General features: G+C 35.1%; 1 pseudogene; it reads right to left on the reverse strand.

Annotated features, from left to right (window-relative positions):
* Positions 1–667: 667 nt before the first annotated feature.
* On the reverse strand, positions 668–18,543 carry LOC106969266 (39S ribosomal protein L45, mitochondrial-like; annotated as a pseudogene).
* Between the last annotated feature and the right edge of the window lie 4,667 nt (positions 18,544–23,210).

Raw genomic sequence — 23,210 nt, forward strand, 5'->3', positions numbered from 1 at the left:
TTAAGTGCCTGACTTTGGCTCAGGTCATGATCTCACAGTTCATAAGTTCGAGCCCCACATCAGGCTCCGTGCTGACTCACTCCTTCTCTCCCTCTCTCTGTCCCACCCCTGTTCTTGTGCCTGTGTGCACATGCTCCCCTCTCAAAATAAACATTTATATATATGGTTTTTTATATAGATATAGATACTATACATACAACAACTATAACATGGAGGAAATGGAGTTAGACTTATAAAGCTGTACTATTACCTTATTTTATATGAAACGATATTAATTCCATACCAACTATGAAAGGAGGTACACTGCAATCCCAAGAGCAACCACATGAGACAATGCAAAATGTATAACAAAATATTAACATAGAATTCTTAACATATACTTAAATAAATAATTTTATTTTTTAAATCTTTTTGAAAGATAAAGGATTTCTTTGAATTTATATTCTATGAGATATAAATGCTGATCATGTGAGTCAGTAAACAAGAAAGGACCCTCTTCAATGAACACTAATTATTTTTCCCAAGTCGGGATTTCCTGGAAGTCACATCACTCACAGTTCAGTCTATCTTCCACTTCTGCCATCTGAAGGCTGATCTACTTCCAACCTAAACCCCAGGAAAGGTACAGAGCCCACCACAGTTTGTCCAATACCCTAATAGTGTTTTATGTAAACCCCTTATCCCTGGCTTTTAATTAAAAAGAGAATTCTGCCAGTTTTCTCCTATCAGTCTCTGCTGCAGGATAAAAAAAGTATCTGCATCATACTTTGCTTGAGACTCAGAAGTCAGACATACAATTTCAAAAGGAAGAAGAAGAATTGGTTCATGGCTATGTCTATCAGCCACCCATGTGGGCCCAGCCATCAGCTGTGGTTGCCAAGCAGACAGCTAAAAACACCTAAGCAGGACAGGACCGGACAAAGGTAGATCTTTCTATGACATCATGGAGAGATGACTGACTTCAGAGCTCCCAGACTCCACAGCTTCCATCTGCGTCATTGTCCATGTGTCACCCCTAGAGTCATTTTTGCCATCAGGATAGCTGAAGCTTATGGGCCTCTCCTTGTGGCACTTCCTAGTCTTCCCAGGGTTTTAGCTGAGGCCCAGGGATCATCACTGCCTTAAGGGCAGGCTGCTTAGGGGGTACCCATGGGGGATGATCTTGCCATGCATTCTCCAGATCCATAGGGCTTTACCAGGGGCTTTTCAAACCCAACATACTCCAGGATATCCCTGAGCACATCTTCCTGTCCATACACCAACCTACCAAAATGGTCATAAATGGCCAGAGTATGCTGGGTGTGCATGCAGATGATGAGCTGGCCATACATGTTGCTCTGGTGCAATAGACTTGAAGAGTGAAGTTGAATCACCAGGCGTGGATCTAAAGATCCTATGAAGCTCCAGCAGATAGTCATATATTTGATGTCCCAGACCATGTCCGGAAAAAAAAAAAAATTTTTTCAGTCACCAAAGTGTGAAGCCAGTCATGGTCTGAGTTATTTAGACAAAGGTGAGCTTCAGTAAAGATATCCTTAGCTTTTTCAGGATTAGGATTACGTTCTCTAATCCTCCATATTGAGAATTTTGATGCCAATCTCTTCTTCAATCTCTCACTTCTCTGTGCCAATCGTTCCTTTGAAAGAGGACAAGTGAGTATCACCCTCTTGAGGAACAACGATGTCAAAGATACCAGCCGTACAGGCTAAGCGTAGGGGATGCTCCAAACATTCTGGAGGAGTGACCAGTCCTGCTTTCCGGGCATGTTTTATAAACTCCATTTCTGATTTGTATTTGGGTTCATAAGTAGGAGGTGTGAAATGTTTCTTAACCCTCACTGGAACTACAACTGTGGACTGAATCACCAGGACTGGCTGCCAAGACCACCACACTAAAGCTCTGGATAAACAAAGCAAACTCCATGGTGTGAGGGCTGCCACTTTTTTCCTTAAAATATACTTTAATACTTTTAAAAAGCAGAAAGGGGGAACAATCAAAGATCAGAGGGACAAAGTAAAGAACAATCATGACAAAATTATATAAAATGTTAATGAACTAAATGCTGTCAGTAAAAGTCAGAAATTGTCAAAATACACACACAAGAAAGACTCAATAATATAATGTATGTTGTACATTATAAATAATGCATATGTAATACAAATCTACAAATATAACTTAAATAAAAAGGTTAAAAGCAAATAGACGGTAATAGACATTATGCAAAGAGTAAGCAAGTAGACTAAATGGCTAAATTAAGAGCAGGAAAAAAATTCAGGACAAAAAATATTACTGTAGAAAAGACATTTAAAAATGATAAAAGATTTAATTCATGAAGATGATATAATAATTTTAAGTATGAGCACATCTAGTGATGGAAATTCAACATATGTGAGATACAAATTAACTGAATTAAAAATAGGAAAAGATAATACCAAACATATAGCCAGAGATTTAAACAGAATTCTCAGCACTAAATAGAACATAAAAACAAAACAAAACAAACAAAAAACAGTAAAAATGGAGATGATTTCAATAGTACTAGCAACCATATTCAGCTAATATTTTTTTCAACTTATAAAATACACCAACTGCAGAAAATACATTTCTTAATTGTATGTAGTGTATTCTCTAAATAGTCAAATCTGTTGTCTCATACAAGAAACTTAAGTTTTAAAAATTGCATCTGTATAGAGTATGTTGCTACTACAAAGGAATTAATTTTTTAAAAACAGCATATTTAAGAATGCTCAACTATTTCTATATTAAGCAACACACTTTTTTTTTAAATTTTAATGTTTATTTTTGAGAGAGAGAGAGACAGACAGACAGCGCATGAGTAGAGGAGGGGCAGAGAGAGGTAGACGCAGAATGTGAAGCAGGCTCCAGGCTCTGAGCTGTCCGCACAGAGCCTGACATGGGGCTTTAACCCATGGACTGCGAGATCATGACTTGAGCCAAAGCCAGTTGCTTAACTGACTGAGCCACCTGGGTGTCCCTAAACAACACATTCCTTAAATATCAAGGGTCAAATAATAAAAAATAATAATGAAAAATAAAGTATTTTAAACTGAAAATATTTTGTTATTTATAATAAAAGCATATAAAAATTTAGGATGCCAGTAAAGCAGTGCTTTGAGGAAAATTTATAGCATTTAAGGTTTACTTTAGAAAATAAGAAATATTTTAAAATGATGACCTATAGTTTTACTTTAAGTATTTAGAAAAAAATAAAGAAATGCAAACTACAAGAAGCCAACGGAAAGAGATAATAAAGATATAAGCTAAAGAAAGAAAATTTTATACGCCACAAGTAATTTTTTGCAAAGAATTTTGAAAAGAATCACAACACAACTACTTAGTTCAGCCAGACTAATCAAGGGGATAAAAGAGTGTAAGTGAGTGAGAGAACACACAATTATCAGTATCAGGAATGAAAGAAATGTTACCATTAGTAAAATTATAGACAAAAGACATCAAATGGATGAAATAATTATGAACAATTTCATTACCACAAATTTGACAATCTAGATAATGTGAAAATAATCCCTTAAAATTACAAAAATAAGACCAATTTAAATGGAAAAGATAGATCGCTTAGTATAAAAAAAATGGGATTTGTTACAGCAGATATTTTTTAAAAGATCCACAAAGAAAATTCCAGGTGCAGAATTGAATTCTGCCCAAATTTTAAGGTAAAAATAAAATCTATTTTATACAAAATCTTATTGAAACTTGAGAAAGAACACTTCCCAACCATATTTATGAGGAGAGTGTAATTTCAATACCGAAATCTGTCAAAAATAGTACAAAATAAGACAATTACAGCCCTCCATCTTTCATGAAAATAGATCAAGTTATTTCACATTATTAGAAAGTCAAACCAATAAATATATACTAGGGTAATACAGCAAAATCTAGTAGAGTTTATCAGGAAGGCCAAACCGGCTTCATTATTGAAAAATAATGTAATTTACCATATAACAGAACGAAGCACTAAAAACACAATAGGTAAATAAAATATATTGATAAAATTCAGATTTATGATTAACAACAACAACCAACACCTCTTAACCCACTATTAATAGAAGGAAACTTCCTCAATGTGATAAAGAGCATCTATTTGTTTCTTTAGAACTACAGCCAACACCCCTGCAATCAGGGTCAAGGGCAAGGATGCCCACTCTCACTAGTTCCTACAACATTGTCCTGGGTGTCTTAGCTCTAAATATAATTCATTAACATAAAAGTTATCAAGATTCCAAAGAATGAAACAAACTGTTTTTATTTGCTGATGAAATAAGCATTTACAAAGAAAATCCTAAAGTATTGACAAAACAACTTTTAAAATTAATATCTTAGGATCCAAGGTTAAAAAAGTCAATTGTCTTCTAATATGCCAGCAAGAGATAACTTGTAAATCAAAGTTTAAAGATTTATCTTACAATAGTTTCCAAAAATTGTAAAACATTTAGGTTAAATATAAATTAACAGATCTCTTCCCAGAAAATTAAAAAGCATTGCTGGGAGAAAATAAAGAAGAATCTAAATGGATGGGACAGTGTACTGTATTCATGGGTTTTAAAACTCAACATTGTTGACATGTATTTTTCCCCAAATTGATCCATGAGAACAATCTGAATCATGATCCCAAAAGCCTATTTTATAAAACTTGTCATGCTAATTCTTAAATTCATATGACATTGCAAATGACTAAAATATCTAAAACAATCTTCAAATAAACGAATAATGTGGAAAGACTTCCACTACTTGACATCAAGACTAAAAATAAAGCTACAGTAATCAACACAGTATGATACTGAAATAAATACTGCTGAATAGATAAATGGAAAAAAAAAAGTCCAGAAATTGTTTCACACAAATGGTCATTTTTTTTAAGAAAGGTACTAAATCATTCCATTTCAGAAAAGAAACTCCTTCCAAAAAATAGTTCTGGAAAAAGTGAATACTGACAAAATAAAGAAATATCATTATCTCCTACAGTACACAAAAATAATTCAGGATTCATCAGCGATCTTATTACAAAGTGTAAACTGTAAACCTTTACAAGAAACCATAGACAAATATCTTCATCATTTGGAGTAGGCAAATGTTTTTATATGGATTATAGAAGGCAAGAAATTTAATAGGAAAGAAGAAGTTAGACTGTACCAAACTAAATAAGCTGTACATTCTCTAAAGACATTGTTAATAAAGTTAATAAGCTACAAACTTGGAGAAATTATATATATATATATTATGTAAATATATATAAATGTCATGCCTACATGACATATATAAAACACTTATAACACAATAATAAAAAAGAAACCTCCTTCCCTAAAATAAGCAAAATATTTTAACAGACCTTGCAGAAAGGGAGATATAGGAATGGCCCACAGGCACAGGAAAAAAAATTTCAATGTTGTTATTCATTAGAGAAATGCACATATCAATCACAAAGAGATAAAACTTCATACCTACTAGAATGGCTAAAACTGAAAGGTAACATACAACAAATATGCCATGAACGTGCAACAACTAAAACTCTAGTGTTTTGTTAATAGAAATGTTAAATAATATCTTTAGTTTTAACCAAGACAAATAAAAATGTTATGTATGTACATAAATGAATTTTATAATAATGTCCAAAATAGTCGATCCCTGACAGCCAAGTATTATAAATGTCCTAGGTATACATCAACTGAAAAGTTTATAAGAAACCTATTGCATATTTATACAGTAGAATACTATCCAGCAATAAAAAGAAGACAGACCAAGCAACTTGGACCTTTAGATATAGGTATTCATATATACACACATTATACTTTTTTATGTATTTAAAATGAGATAAAAGTACATAATATATGCTTCAATTTATATGAAACTCCAGAACAAGAAAAAAATGTTCTTCACTGAAAAAATAAACCCAAACAATATTTGTCTCTGGAGGGTGTAAATGGAAATTGACAGAAATCAAACATAAGGACACTTTCTAGACTGACGGATGCAAACGTTCTATTGAATCTTTGACAGGGTTTTGGGTTACAGAGTTAATTTGTACTTAGCAAAACTCAGTGAATCTATACTTATGAGACATCAATACTTGTTTTATTGCATGTAAATTTTAATTAAAAAAATACACATTGCACACAAATCTTGGACTCTAATGATGTGCCAGCTGAACAATTTAGTACATAGTATATTGATGTCTGAAATTTAGTGTGAAATTCACCCAAAATAGGATGAACTAATAGAGTGACGGAGATATGGATGCATAGGTACAAATGTGTTGATGTTTTTTTCTTAAAGATTATAGTTAAATATTAATGGTAAAGTTTGAGAAGATGGTGTGTGTGTGTGTGTGTGTGTGTGTGTGTGTGTGTGTGTCTGTGACTCAGCCATAAAATGAATGGCTGCCACAAGAATGAAATCTCGCCATTTGTGATGACACAGATGGACCTAAGTATAATGCTGTATGAAATAGGTCCGAGAAAGACAAGCACTGTATGATTTCACTTATATGTGGAATTTAAAAAACAAACAAACCAACAAGCAAAATGAAACACAGAACTGGTGGTTGCCAGAAGAGATGGGGTCAGGGGATGGGCGAGATAGGTTAAGGGAATTGAAAGGTACAAACTTCCAGTTATAAAATAAATAAGCCCGATGGATGTAAAGGACAACATGGGAAATATAGTTAATAATATTGTAGTAACTTTGTATGGTGGCAATAAGTAGACTTACAGCAGTGATCATTTCATAACGTATATAAATGTTGAATCAATATGCTGTACACGTGATACTAATATAATATTGTATGTCAACTATACTTCCATCATATTAAGTTGGGAGGTGGGCATACAGATTCTCTGTCAATTTCTCCAACTTTGTTATGTGTTTGAGTACTTCCTAATAAAATATCGGAGGGGCACCTGGGTGGCTCAGTAGGTTAAGCGTCTGACTTCAGCTCAGGTCATGATCTCACGGTCTGTGAGTTCGAGCCCCGCGTCGGGCTCTGTGCTGACAGCTCGGAGCCTGGACCCTGCTTTGGATTCTGTGTCTCCCTCTCTCTCTGACCCTCCCCTGTTCATGCTCTGTCTGTCTCTGTCTCAAAAATAAATAAACGTTAAAAAAATTTATTAAAAAATATAAAATATTGGAAAAAAGGAAGAAATCAATGGTAATAGGCATTTATATATTATAATTTTATAATTACTTATATACATATTAAATTTTAGAATTATTTTCCTTATTATCTAATTTTCACTTACTGTATATTTGCATATCATTAAACACATACACACGTTTCCATATAGTGTACAGTCGCATCAATCAGCCAAATCTTTCAACTTAGATCAATCTCAGAAGCTCCATCAAATTAAACAACAACAACAACAATCAAACCCCAAAGAAAACAGCTAACAGAAGCTGTTGAGAACATGGGAACATCCAAGGCAACCAGGACTTGAGGAACCAAGTTTTCCGAATAAAAGAAAAAGCTCCAAGATGAGCAAACATTGTCAGTTTTTGTATTGAGCTATTTGCTGAGCCTTAAGCTGTCTGGGATGAGGGACGGTGCCTTCAGTTTAGGACTTTCTGTGATCTGACAGGGATACAGGTATAAAACTGCATTTCAAGTTTACCAAGGAGGCCATGTCTTGGGGGGCCAAGATCCCAGAGCAATAAAGGATTGCAGAGTTTAGCATTATTTTTCCCCTCAAGCTATTTGTCAATTTCCAAGTCAGTGGGGAAGAGATTAAGAATCCAATGAGAAAACTGCATCTAAGAAGGAAGGAAACATAACAGCACTTTTGGTACTCTCGCTTTCCTGTGGCCACAAAAGCTGGAGTTTGAAAATGCCAAAAAGGAGGAAATCTGCCAAACATCCTCCTTCTAGGCTTTCAGTTGAGAGCCCTGAGGGCTGTGCTTGAAATATATGTGCAAAGTGGAAATAGTTTAGACCTCAAAAGACTGAAGCACAGACTTACACCATCTCAAACTCTGATTGCCTTTTCTCTAATTGCCTGCCAGAAGAAAACTAAGTCCTCCCTGGAGGAAAACATCATACTCAAGAACCTCTATTTTTTTCCACACACTGTCTTCAGAAATGAATTTTTAAAATACTGGATGCACCACTTCCATTCAACATTGTACTGGAATTATCAGTTTAATAATAAGAAGGAGAAATCAAAATGTAAGGACTTGAAAGAAAGAATACTGTCATTCTGAAAAAATAATTATGTGCATAAAAAATCTAAAGGAATCTAATTATTAGTAAGTAAATTTAGGTAGTTTGCAAAGGAGAATGTCAGGATACAAAAATCAAATATATTTCCATATACAAGCAACACACAACCAAAATTGAAAACTTAACACTTATGGCAGAGCACAGAGGAATTTTAGGGCAGTTAAAATACTCTGTATGATACTATAGTGGTGGATACATGTCATTATACACTTGCCCAAACCAGCAGAATGTACAGAGTCAAGTGTGAACCATAATATAAACTATGGCCTTTGGGTGAGAATAATCTGTCAATGTAGGCTGATCAATTACAACCAATGTACCACTCTGTTGCTGGAAATGTTCATAATGTGGAGGACTATACATGTGTGGGGATAGAGGATATATGAAAAATCTGTGTCTTCCACTCACTTCTGCAATTAACCTAAAATTTCTCTAAAAATATAAAGATATTTTGGGGCACCTGGGTGGCTCAGTCAGTTAGGCGTACGACTTCGGCTCAGGTCATGATCTCACAGTTCATGGTTCAAGCCCCACATTGGGCTCTGTGCTGACAGCTCAGAGCCTGGAGCCTGTTTCATATTCTGTGTCTGCCTCTCTCTCTGCCCCTGCTCTGTTCATGCTCTGTTTCTGTCTCTAAAATAAACATTTAAAAAATCTCTCTCTCTCTCTCTCTCTCTCTCCATATATATATAAATCTATATATATATTTAAATGTTTACACTAAGAGCATAAAACATCAAGCATCTTTTTAAAAATCTGCAAGAGATATGGAAAACCTCAACATAACTTTCTACAAAACACCAATGAAAAACTTAAAGCATTAAAACAAATTGAGCATTAGCTAAGATAATTTTGAATATGAACAAACTCAGCAACTTATGCTATCAGACATCAAACTTTACCATACTACAAACCCACAGTAATTAATAAAGTGTTGTTCTTATAAATGAATAGGAAAAAATAGTAATTTTTTAGACCTTTTACTACTAAAATGGGAAAAGGATGGTCTTTTCCATTAGTTGTGCTGGGTCAGTCCAAAACAAATATAAAAATGAATCTTTTTTATTTTAAATTATACATAAAAATAAATTACAGATAGTTTTTAGACTTGCATATGAATCTAAAATGATAATTTTTTAGAAGATCACAAAAGTAACTAATTTCTAACTGTGGCATGAAAAGGTATTTCTTTATCTAGATCCTAAGTCACTGACCATAAAGGAAAGACTGAAAAATTGTATTTCATTAACATTAGAAACTTCAATTCATCATGCCTCTCTTTCTGGGGGAAAAAAAAAAGAAAAGTAGCTATTAACAGAGTGAAAAGACGGGAACGAAATATAGCCAACAACAAAAAAAGACTCTCGGTACAGTTAATCATCAGAAAGAGATAAATTAAAACTTTAATGGGAACAGATTTGCTGGAATGGCTAAAATATAAGCTTGAAGATATCAAGTGTGGGTAAAAATATGGTTTAACTGGAATCCTAATACTTTGCTGGTGTGAATGTTAATTGGTAAAAGTCAATTGTTGTAAATTCCATCTCCTTACAATTCCATGCTTAGGTATATACCAAACAGAAAGTTGTATATTTAAGCACCATAAGACATATGAAAAGATGTCCATAGCAGTGTAATTTACAATACTTTTAAACAATAGAATGAATCAATTATGGCATATTTATCTAATGGTATTCTATAAACAAATGGAATGAAATCAATTTGTTTTACTCTATAACCTGGATGAATTTCAAAAACATACTGTTAAATTTAAAAAAAAACAAAAAAGAGTACTCACTATAATCATTTCTTTATCTTCAAAAGCATATGAAGCAAACCAATGTTGAAATAACTCAGGAAAGTGGTTATTAACAGGGTGAGATTCATAGGACTGATAGGGAACACAGGTAGATTTCTGGGCTTATGGTAATATTCTATTTCTCCATCAGGACTGAAGTTACACAGATGTGTCCTCTTTTCATTTTTTTTTAACGTTTATTTATTTTTGAGAGAGACAGAGAGTGAGAAGGGAAGGGGCAGAGAGAGAGGAATACACAGAATGTGAAGCAGGCTCCAGGCTCTGAGCTGTCAGTACAGAGCCCGACGCGGGGCTCAAACCCACAGACTGAGAGATCATGACCTGAATCGAAGTCGGAAGCCTAACTGACTGAGTCACCCAGGCACCTGTGTCCTCTTTTAAAAAGTCATTGAGTTGATAAATATGGTATACAACTTTCAGTAAGTATATTACACTTCAAGACAATTTTCCTAAAAATCAATGGTGTGAATGATATAGGTAAACCTCTAGAGAGAGGATTTATTTATTCATTCATTCATTCATTCATTCATTCATTCAGAGAGAGCCACATGAGAGTAAGGGAGGATCAGAGAGAGAGAGAGAGGGAGAGAGAGAATCACCATCAGGCTCCATGCTGTCGGCACAGAGCCCAATATGGGGTTTGATCTCACAAACTATGAGATCAAGACCTGAGCTGAAATCAAGAGTTGGACACTTATCTGACTGAGCCACCCAGGCACCCCAGGTTAGGATTCCTATTTCTTATTACCAAAAGACAGAATGGTTTGAATATCTAGTCATCTGCATATGAACTTTCTTTTAGTCTCTACAGATTAAATAAGAAATCAATGTAAATATTTTAGCATAATTATTCATGCTTTCTCACCTATACATTTTTATACACGAAACAGGGTTCTAGAGTCTTTTTGAGAGCTTGGTCTTGCAATAGTAAGTTCTGTCTAGGCCCCTATAAATCTGATAAACCTATAAATCTGATAAATGAACAATTCCAGAGGTGTTATTTGAATGGATGTTATTAAGAATATATGGTTCTAGAATGGGCATCAAAAGCTTTCTTACTTTCCATATAGGCCACAAGAAATACTTGCTCATTGCCTCATGTTGATATGCTTGTTAATTAGATCTTGCATTGTTGAACTTACTTTAAATTGAGATATGATTATTTGTATATATATACACACATATATTTGTATGTATATATATTATTTGTATATATATGTGGGCATGAGATAAAATGATATGTATATATATATAAATATACATATATATGTATGTATGCATTATATATATATATGTAAATATATGTGTACTTTATTTATATATATGAATAGGCCTGTTTTCTTGGAATATACTATGCCAGATTACTAAAAGTTTTTAAAAATTTTGGTTTGAGTCTATGTAATTAACTAAACTATGGCACACTAATAGACAAACAATGTGCCCTCAGTGTAAATGTGCCCTTTTATTTCATTTTCTGTCCTTAAGTAACTTGTAAACTGTGATACTTGGATACAAATTATTACAAATTTATTTTTAATTTTGTTTTGTTTATTCCCAAATGCAAAGCAACTAGGATCATAGTGATGCTACCTGTGGTTAAGAGTGACTGGTCATAGCCAGGCTCCTGGAATATATTATTACTACATTTGTGATATGATTTGTAATGGGAAAAAATAAATAGCAAAAGCATATGATTATTTCTGTAATTTAACTTACATTTTCTAAAACCGGTAATAACTAGTGTAATTTAGATCTCATAAAAGAAACAGAGATGCTCTACTGAATCTAAAATCAAAGCCCATGAAAACCTTTTATACACAATGTAAACAGACATGTTTAATATAAGCATCTGCCAATCTAATCTGATAATTTTGCTCATGTTGTATTTTTTGCCCATTTGGCATGTTTTTATGCAGCAATTTATATACAACACTGTATCAGCATATATGGGGTATACAACCAGCTGTGTCCTATTATATAATTTACAGGAAAAAAAATAACAAAGAAAATTGCTTTATAATGAAATGTGGGGGAAAATTCTAAGATGAGAAACCTGTTGACCTATTTTCCAGTTGAGCCGACAAGGGCATATCCTGTACCTAGACCTTGGCCTGTAATGTTGACTACTCTTACCCAGATTGGCCTATCTACTCCAAAGCAAAACTTACACATTTGCTTCACAAATGAGCCTACCACTTTAAGCCAATCTTTGCAAAACAGGAAACAGCAGCATGCACTTTACTCCCCAAAAGAGTATTGTTTCTGGAAAATTTCCCCCCCAATCAGAAAATTGTAGTTCATAGTAAACAGAGTAAACAGTGATGGTGAGTAACAATGTACAATCAGAAACATGCATGAGATGAGCAGCTGCCAGTCGTTAGCACAGTTTCTGTTCACTGTTTTCCAAAGTACTGTTTATATTACTGTGGTGGTGGGGGAGGTGGATCAAGAGAATAAAATTGTACAAAATGAATATGGGTCATAGTCCTCCTCTAAGTGCCGTTCCTCCCATCTTCCACCTCCAATTAATTTCTCCCATATGTTTATTTGGTAAGCTTTTTCAAGTAAGAATCCTTTAGATCAGCTATCAGTCCATCAGCTACATTCACGAGTAAACATCTCCTGCATCTTTCTTAGGTTTTAGTAGTCCATCGTCTTAAAATATTTTAGACATCTTGTCAAGATTTTCTCTTCTGCAAGATGGCCACAAAGTAATTCATTTTTCTGATGACATTTAATTGTTGTGTAACTCTCTTTATTTTTGTGCAAGTCTCATCAGTCAAGTTTGTTCTATTTGATGGCCGATGTCACTATACCTACAGTATGGTGTTACATCCCTCTGTAACTGTTGTCTGTATCCAGAGGTTAATAAATGTGTTTTCAAAAAGCTCCAAGGTGGTTCTCATACACATTCTATCAGATTCGAGTCAATGACTTAATAGATAGAATGCACTTGTCTAATGGACTACCAGTGTTTCTGGTTACGGACTGTGATTTGCCCTCGAGGATTAACACAGCAGTTTCCCTCTATGAGTTAACCTCCTATGTGGTTTGATCACAGACACAATGCTGATCATAGTGGTTGTACGTATTTCGGTTCATGATTGTGGATCCCAGAGTATATTAATATCATGGCATTCTGAGACTTATTTCTTTTGAGTGTACCTTTTGGTTAACATGGTTCTGTCTTGCAATTTGTAAGACTTTTTGAAGAAGAGGATCAGATTCTGGAGTATAATAACTTCCTTGGCATATGGCTCTGAGTTGGCTAGCTTTGTTTACTTTCATCATTTGAAAACAGCACCATTTTATCTTCTACTGTCAATAGATTAACTCTAGGGGTGCCTGGGTGGCTCAGTCGGTTAAATGTCTGGCTCTTGGTTTCAGCTCAGGCCATGATCTCAGGGTTTGTGAGCTTGAGTCTGCACCAGGCTCCACGCTGACAATGCGGGGCCAGCTTGGATTCTCTCTCTCCTCTCTCTCTGCCCCTATCCTGCTTGCTCTCCCTCCCTCAAAATAAATAAATAAACTTAAAACAAAACAAAACAAAAAGATTAACTCTCAATTAACTGCTCTTTCTATTAAAACCATCAACTTTTTATAGCATTTATCCTTAAGTCATGGGGCAGGCCACACACTAACCAGATTTGTGCAATGGGCATTTTTAGTGCCCTTTACACCCATCTAGTTCCCTTCTAGTATTCCCTACCTTCTCATAATCATACCCAGAATTTTACAACTGCAAATAATAATTACTAATAAAAATAGTACAATAGAAGTTAATATGTTGAACAATTTTCTATGTTCCAAAACTATATGCGCTCAGCACTCTGCAATATTTAATTTCCACAGAACCCTCTAGTGGAGGTACTCTTATTTTCCCTGTTTTATAGATAACAAAACTGAGGCACAGAGAGGTTAAGCAACTTTCAGGAAGTAATGTAATTCAACAGGTCTAGCCCAGGCTTGCTTGTTATCACCTTCATTGCAGCACTGTGCTGATTCAGAGGCCAATATTACTAAGCAAACACACTCACAGGTCAACGTGCTACTATTCACAAAGATGCTTTGAGACTTAGGTTTTGGCTTAGAAGGGGCATCTTAAAGGGAGGGGGTGTTAGGTATTGCTGGAAGATCAGGAAAGTAGTAAGTTTTAGATAAACAGAATTACTAGTCACCTTTCATACCAGATTATGTTAAACTGTTGCCCAATTTACCCACAGCATAGGAGATCAGCCGTATGTGGTGATTTCAGTGTAGGGAATTAAAATGCTATTTTATCATCTCCCATAGGAAAATAACAATTCTTCTGATAACTATTATCACCGAACATGTACTATTTACCAGTTACTGTCCAAAGCATTTTAGCTTCATATAAAAATTTGGTGTGTGGAGACAATGGTGAGGGTCACTAATAATAGTGGATATAATATCATCTTTGGGGAAGTAAGCTATTAAAATCCATACAAAATGGATGTGCCAGATATTTCTTACAAATTCATGAATGGAACAATCAGGAATATTCTTACCTATGACACCAGTGAACTGAGGAAAAAATTTCAAGGATACAGGACAGGAATGTTATCACAATTGAGAAACTGAATCATGTAGAGTATGCTCTGTTCTGAGCAAGGTTGTGATCAGGCAGAGGAAAATTTAGACTGCTTCAGCCACAGAGCTTGAACAAACAACAAACATAGTGATACATGGAAACATTGGCAGGCCCCACCCCAGTACCATGAGGGAGGTGGTGGCCAGTGACAGACCTCCTTGAATTGCTACCCACCTGACATACATATGTGTTACAGAGATTTGAGTCAAGCAAGCTATCAGAGCCAAAAGGCAAACATCTGAAATATATAAAAGGCATCTACTTTTCTCATTTAATACTTAATGGGCAAACATGATTATACACTTTTAACATGTGGCTTTCTTTTTAGAGAATGTGCTATTTAGATTGATACTAACATCTGGTGTGTTTGATAGTTGTTTTCCCTATTGTAGATTAATATACCGGCATGTTGACATATATATGTAGTTTAGGCTCTACTGGCACGTAGGTTTAGACGGATAATTTGAGTCAATCCATAGGTAACCAGTAAGTTCAAGAAAACAAAATTCTGAGCCAGCAGGAAAGCAGGTCAGATTAGTTCCTAGGGTGAATGTCACTTAGTGAGACATAATGGCTTGCCCTCACCTGGATAAGACTCCTTCTGCACATCTGGTTTCCATTAGCCATTGCATTTTAACTGTAATGCTTTGTAATTATCACTGCATAGGACTCATTAGCTTTGTTTTTACTCAAGAGGAGACTGAGGATCACAGAGATAAAATAACTTCCTCCAGGTTAATCAACTAGGAAGGACAGAACCAAATACTGAACACAGAACTGTTGGGCTGAAAATTCCACATTCTTTTCACTCTTAGATAGGGTGCATTCCCTGAAAGAAACAAAGTTACACATCACTGATGTGGAGAGAATAATATGCCTTAAAAAGGATTCATTGTGAAAACTCTGGCAAAAGCCAAAAGCAACCAAATCAGAGAACTTAACTAATAGGTAGATTTTCAAGAGTTTCCATTTCCTATTTTTTTGTCAGTTTCCAGGAGGATTAAAAAAAAATCTTAAAGCTGTGTTCATAACAGACACCCACAGGGGAAACACAGTGCCCCCTTACTGCTCACACAAGTGGGTTTACTTATCAGAAGGCTGTTGACTAAATAAGGAAATACAAGCTGATAGCCCCTTCTCATACCCAGTGTCTACAATTATTCTAGACATAGGCAAGAAGCAACAAATTGGCAGAAGACTCATAAGGAAAAAATACATTTATAAGAAGAGATTATTCATTATGCTAAATTGCATTTGTCTTTCATGAAAAAAGAGGGAGGGAGTATTAATATCACAACTCAAACGACTCTCTCCCTTCACATAAAGCCTATTTTTCAGATTTTTTGAGCCAAATTGCACTGTCAGAGAATCGCTCCAAATTTCATAACCATTATTATGACTCAGGCACATTATGAACTACTCAAAGTAGAGTTTGCCTTAGGCACAATTGTGAAATAAGTGAAATACATCTTCTGGGTCCTTACTGTTCTTTCTCTAGATTTTCCCACGCCTTCTGGCACTGCCTGCTGCTGCCTCTGTTTTATTGTTTCTGTTAATGGAAGAGTTATCAGTCATTTACACTTTAGCATGAATACATGTGAATTAGCATAATGAGTGCCCTTCTTTATTTAGGGTAAGCTCATTTTAAGAATTATCTCAGGTTGTAAAATAAAAAGCTGTGTTAAAAATTTTAAGACATCAGGGACAAGATGGAAGAGCTCTTGAAGAAATCATTAAGAGATCTTTTGTATCGTTCCTGAAATGATACTATAAAGGCAATCATCTACAGAAATGATAAATAACTGGTGAATATTTTAACTGCAGTGTCTCTTAAATTAACTCTGTATCTAAAAACTAAGACTTTCAAGGAAAGATAAAGGCAGGTGTGATGAATCATTTTATTGCAATAACACAACTTTAGGTAGAAATTTAAACCTACCATTAGTCCTTTCTATTTTTCATGTTTGCCCCTTCCTCTTCTGTTAGGAGCACAGAGCCCTTTCTTTCCATTCCACACACAGTTTCTGCCTTGTCAAGCATTGGTCACTGGTTCCCATTATTTCTTATTCTCAGTGATGCATTCCCTACCAACCAAGTTTTCCATTTCTCAGGGACATATATTCAACAAATGACTATGTTAGATAACAATCTGATAAATTACTGTTTACCAAAATGGGCATGACTTAAAACTGCTTAAGGTTTAGCCATCCATATTCTTAAAGCTGTTTCTTTTTCAATATGGTCTTGCTAACCAAATGAAATGGGGCCTACCTTAAGGTTTTCAACTACAGGCATATAGCAGATATTCATTAACAGGTATATGGGCAAGTCACCTTCCCTACTTCATACCATCAACAAAAATAGCAAGACCGAGACCAACAAGAGTAAGAGCACTGGAGAAGCAGTACGACCACTAAGACAGGACATGCGATTTTCTACTCTAGGTATGTGCAAGATTGAAGCCACTTTGATGGGACTGTGGCAAGAATGGTATAAATTAAACTCTGTTTGCCACACAGTCATTTCATGCATGGCGTGCAGTATTCCATAAACATCTGCGAAGCTCCCAGTCATTAGGAGGGTTAGAGGATGCAGAAATGACTGTCAACATCAAATGGTACTGGAATGATTGGATTTGCAGACAACCCCCACCTATTCATCACAGTCGGGTGCTTTAGAATTATTCCAATCACATTTTAAGTCCATCACTGCTAAAGCTTCCTGGAACAATCTGTAGGATTCTACCTCTCTTCTAGTAGATACATTGTCTCTCACTTCCATAACCCAGCAATGTCTAGAGTTTTTGATCTCAACTGCTGAAAGGAAGTTTGGATTAAAATCTTGAAGCACTTACAGAAAATGAAGTGAATCCTTTTCCTATACAGGCATAACAAAAAGTAGCTGTGTGCATGCAGATACAATTCTCTTTCTCAGTCTAGCAGTTCAGATCCCATGACCATTCCTCTTTGATCTTCCTCATGGTCTTGCTATCACTTTGAAGCAGCATGGCACGCACTCTGGGTACCAGCTTATTAAATACAGGTTATTGTTAAAAGAAAATTCCGACTGAGACTGAGCTGATTCATGTATGGTCTCCCTTGTTTACTAAGAATACTTTTGACTGGAAAATATTAAAAGGAAGCCTGCTTTTCATTTTTTTTAAAGAAGTTTTAACTCCCTTTTATTTAGGAAAAAGAAAATCTTTGAAGTAAAATTTCACCGATCACTTCCCAAATTTGTTTAATCCCAAAGCCTTTGTACTTGAAGATAGTTCTGCACACAAGTGACTCAGTTAAATATATATCCTACAGTCCCATTAACTAATATTGTCATATTTTTCTTAAAAACAGAGGTTGCATAACCTATGTGTCATTGGAAAGAGTGGAGGGATTTAGAAACACTGATTGTCTTACCTGCATCAATCAGGTTTTATAGCTTATCATTTTTCATAAAAGCAAAACATGAAAAATTACATATAATTATAAAATGCTATTTGTTCAAATTTCCAAATAGATATAATAATCAAATTATCATACTTCAAAAATCACATTACATATGCATACAGAGAGAGATGTATATATAGGTATGTACTCACACTTGTGAAAGTTTGGATTCTGAGTCAAACAGACCTGTGTTTTAGGCATTTTATATACTATCTGACCTTGGAAAGGTTTTTTTTTTTTTTTTTTTTTTTTTTTTTTAACATCGCTGGACCTCCATTTCCTCTTCTATACTGTAAGATTGCTGAACCTATCCTGAAAAGCTGTCGTGAGGGTGACAAATCAGGAACATGACTACTGGCGTACCTGACGTTGAATAGGTAGGTTCTAATAAATAGGTGCTGCTGCTGCTGCTGCTATACATGCTGCTTGCGAGGTCATTAAGCAGCCTGAAGTAAATAAATACCCTTATCCACTCACTCAGGTTGTTTCTGTGTGAAGTAGCACCATAGGAAAACATATCTTTAATGCAGAACACCTGCCCCTGAGACTTTCAATTTGGGGTCTGTATCGTATAGCCTGTTTTCCTTTGTCCTTCCCACCTTAATAACTATGGTTTGTGTTGCCTATGGAGGTCTCATAAGCTTCTAGTTATACCTATTTTGGCTATTCTGGAGCAGGCTGACCTACCCTTTGGAACTCTCCAATTTGAATTTCAATTACGGTACAGTCCTTTAATTAAAGTCAAACTATCTCAAATACATTTTAGATATTTTACGATCATCCATCTAGATACTCTATTGAGGCAGTCAGCAACCACAGGTGAATAATTTTACTAATGTAACTAATGATAATTCTCTTACCAGATGCCTTCTGGAAAAAAAAATCCTAAAGAAAATACACTATGGTGAAGACATAGATTTATATAATTAGTATATTCTCATATCCAACAAATACACGGCTTAGTTATTCCTATCATTATACTGAGATTATAAACCTCATGGTGTCATGCTCTGCCTCCACCCTATTCATTGACAAAATAACATGGGCTATTTCAACCAATCTATATCCCAAATCAATTATTTATTAAACCCTTGCTGTGCATGTCCCATTATGGTAAGTGTTGTGGCTGCATCTGTAATGCTTTATGCCATTAAAATGGTTCTAGTAAAGGCTTGGAGATTCTCAGATTACATGCCAGGCTTGGACTCTCATCTCCCATATGCCATTCATTAAGTGTGAAGGTTGGAACAGTATCTGGAGTTTATTTGCTTCCGTTTTCTCATCTGTGTAACAAGGAGACTGAATCAGATGATGTCTCAGATTCTATGATCCTCCTCCTCTTTCCTGAGATGCTAGGTGAGATTTCCTGCATGGTTCATGGAACACACTCCTTGCTCTAGCCATCGCCAACTACATTCATATTTATCTCACTTCCAGGATTTTGCTAGTGTTAAAACTTTCCATGGAGCAGATCCCTCTGCCCTTTACCAGGGTAACTCCCAACTCATCCTTTAGGTTCCGATTCAAAGGTCATTGGTTTGCCCAGTGTCTTCCATAATCCCCTCCCGCCACACTAAGTTAAATGCTCCTCTTTTGTGCCCACAGCATCTTAAACTCCATCCATTGCTTATAATATTCATTACACAGGGCCGTCTTATTCATTTGTCTAACTGAATTCTTCCCTCAGTGGTTGGTTTTGTGCCTTACTTATACATTAGGTTTTTGCCTTTAGGGTAGGATCAGGCTTATACTAGATGTTCAAAGATTATTTCTTAAATGAATTCAGAGTTGAATTTTGTTTTAAATCCTTCAATGGCTGCCACATGGACACTGTGCTACTCTTTCCAGACTCTCCTTTAGAAAGGAGGAGCTCACCCCATTAGTTGAAGACAACGCAAGAGCTATCAGTAGTATCTCTCTCCAGGAACTGCCCTGGCAGATGGCTACCGTGCCTTCCCACGTACAGCCTGCATGCAATGATTGGTTGACACAGGGTTATAAAAGCCCAGCCGCTTTGCCTAAATGCAAAACAATTTAAAGAGCAATTTTAGTCTCTCATTGCCCTATGGGAAAAGCTGAGGGAAACATGTGAGGCAAAAGCACTGCAGTTCATTTCCTGTAAGTGCCCAACCCTATTCTCATCACTTTAAGTGTTGTACTCTAAAGCAATCTGCAACAAACTTCCTGCCTGCAAAACTCCATTTCAGAGCTTGTTGTCCAAAGAATCTGACTTTTGACACCGTAAGTCTGAGAATAAAAGCTCAAACCCTGTACAACCATGACTGATTTCGTTCCTTCTACTATAACCTAGTCTCATCACCATGTCACTCTTTTTTCAATCATACTGTTTGTCCTTCTTTACATTCTGAAACTTTTTCACCTTACCTGGATCTTTTACTTTTAGTCCCTGCATCTACAAGTCCCTAGGATTCTCAGTATACTATCTCAAGGATGGCTTGTTCACAGCCCTGTGGTATCACTTCTGACACGCTTCTCACAGTCCTAGGTATTCAGATGATAGCATTTTTTATAACTAGAGATTATCACACTTCTTGATTGATTGTCCCCATTAACATATAAGCATTTTAACTTAGAATAATAGCAACAACACACATTATTAACTAGGCACAATTTTAAGGGTTTTGCATAGTTAATTCTTATAATTACCCTGTAAGCATTATTATTTCATCACTTTTATAGATGAGGAAACTGAGGAACAGAGAACCCATAATTAGCAGGAAGGGACAAGGAGATGCAAACTCAGGCAATCTAACTACCAAGTTTGTGCTGGTAATCCCTACTATAGGTACTAACTACATAAAACCTCTTGTATGAGGTAGAAGAAATTAACAAATTAATCGTATAGTATAAAAAACCCCATTTTTAAGGTAACTTTTTATAGAGGGTATTAAAGTCACACACAAGAACTTTAAATGTAATTTTAATTGCATGCTCCTTTGGAAAGAGAAGTAAACATTTATGATTTCGGTCTCACCTACTAGGTGGAATCTGTAGTTCTGCTGCTGCTACAGAAAGAAGCATATTTTACACCACTGCCAAATCCATTATGTTGCCTTGTATGCACTCTGGTACTTGTATTCCTAACTTCTTCTTAATAAGCAAGCAGTTCAAATAGGAGTAAGCCATTCAACAGAAGACATATACAGAAATATTACACTTTATTATGTTAGGATAAACGTTAAGCTTGGCCCTAAATGTGAGAGCACAGGTTCTCCTTTTATATCACTATAGATATTATAGTATATTTAGCTTTATACAATACAGAATGATTAATTCCAGTAATTCACTGCATAAGAAATATCAGCTCTAATAAAATGTTCCACTCTTTAAATTTCTTTAGTCAGACGCTTTGTCTATAAGATGCCAAATTTCTGGAAGCAAACTGAAAAATGTGGCCACTCATCTGAAAGTTTTGTCTACATTACATTGAACATGTTGTTACTTATAAATCAGAAGGCTGGATTTTTTTTTTTTTTTTACTTAGTATCCAGAATACTTGGCAAAGACACTAAGTCAATGGAATCTGGCTGCTTTTGTGTAGAATAAGAATCTAATACTACATTCTTCTTCCCCTAGCTTTTTGCGTAGCTATATTTAAAATCACAACATACCGTACTATGTCTAAACTGTCTTTGCATTTATATCATTCTTAACTAAAAAGCACAATTAGAAGTACTTTTAATAGGTTAATTACTGGTGCATTATCACAAAATGTGATCATCTTCTTTGGCTTAACAATTTTGGAAGCCATTTGGCAAGATAAAGCATTGCAAAGGAGATTAGTGTTTTCCAGAAAAATAGCTATTACTGGTTTTCTACTTTTATTCCCAAAACTTTGAGTATCAGTTATGAAATAATCTCTTCATAAACCTATATATTTCCATTTCTGAAGCAGTGTTATAATTCATAAAAAATAATCTTCCCCTTAGAGTCCCTGCATCTAAGAGAACAATCTTGCTGCGAATAAGCAAAGTCAGTTATAGTAATTTTCCTAAACAATTATAATACAACCAATCTGGTCACAACACCATATGTAGAATCAGTACTAATTTTCTATTTTTTTTTTCCTTTTAGATCCATTACCATATACAAAGAGCACTTGTGGTACTTTACATTTATTGCAAGAGAATATTTTCTGGGGCAAGCGCCAGTTAAATTTTTAGTGCCTAAATGAGGCACTCAATGCAAGTTGGAATAAACTACCTTTACAAAACTTCCAAATAAAATATAAAACCTAAAAAATTCCTTCAAGATTTCATGAACTATGTTTTATCTGCCTATCAATGTCATTGCTCCATTCTCTATTGTCAAGGAAAGAGTCAATCTGAAGCAGATCTTGTGGACACTTAGACCTTATATTTGCAAAAAATGAATTATTTAACATATAACCACCAGCCTGATCATGACATTAATTTAAAATTTCTTTCCCCTCTAATTAAGATAACCATTAGATAAGCATGAACAAGATTTTTTTAAAAAAATCTTTGACAATTTAAGAGTTTGGGAAGTATTTGACTAACTTGAAACCTAATTATTTAACTCAGCATTAACCAGAATATCTTAAAAAAATATTTTAACTGTGGAAAACATCTTCTTCCAAAGTATGTGATAACTTGTAAAAGAAGAATTAAACTCTTCTCCCATCTGCACACTATCTACTACTTCCATGAATGGAAATTATGCAATTAATAATGCCCATTTTTGTGGCAGTCTGAAGCCAGATCTAGAACAAAAAATATGATAACGTGATACTGGTAATAATTAAATGTATGTTCCTTGAAGGCCCACAGTCATTGGCAACAACTGTTGATTCACTATCATAGTATGCTATTATTCAATTACGCCAAAGGTACACCCAGGCATTTATACCAATTTGAAAGTTAAAATGAGGAGAGTATGTCTGGGTCCAAGAGTATGTGCTATTATTTAGTCATTTTTTATAAGGTGAATTCTGATTCATTAGGAAGAAATTTCTTTGGGTCTTTTAAATAGTAAATAAAAAAATTCACTTCAGAAATCAGTAATACATATTTATTTCAATTTAAATCTTTTGAAGTGAGAAATTAT

The sequence above is a fragment of the Acinonyx jubatus genome, chromosome A1 (assembly GCF_027475565.1).
Source record: "Acinonyx jubatus isolate Ajub_Pintada_27869175 chromosome A1, VMU_Ajub_asm_v1.0, whole genome shotgun sequence".
NCBI classification, from domain to species: domain Eukaryota; kingdom Metazoa; phylum Chordata; class Mammalia; order Carnivora; family Felidae; genus Acinonyx; species Acinonyx jubatus.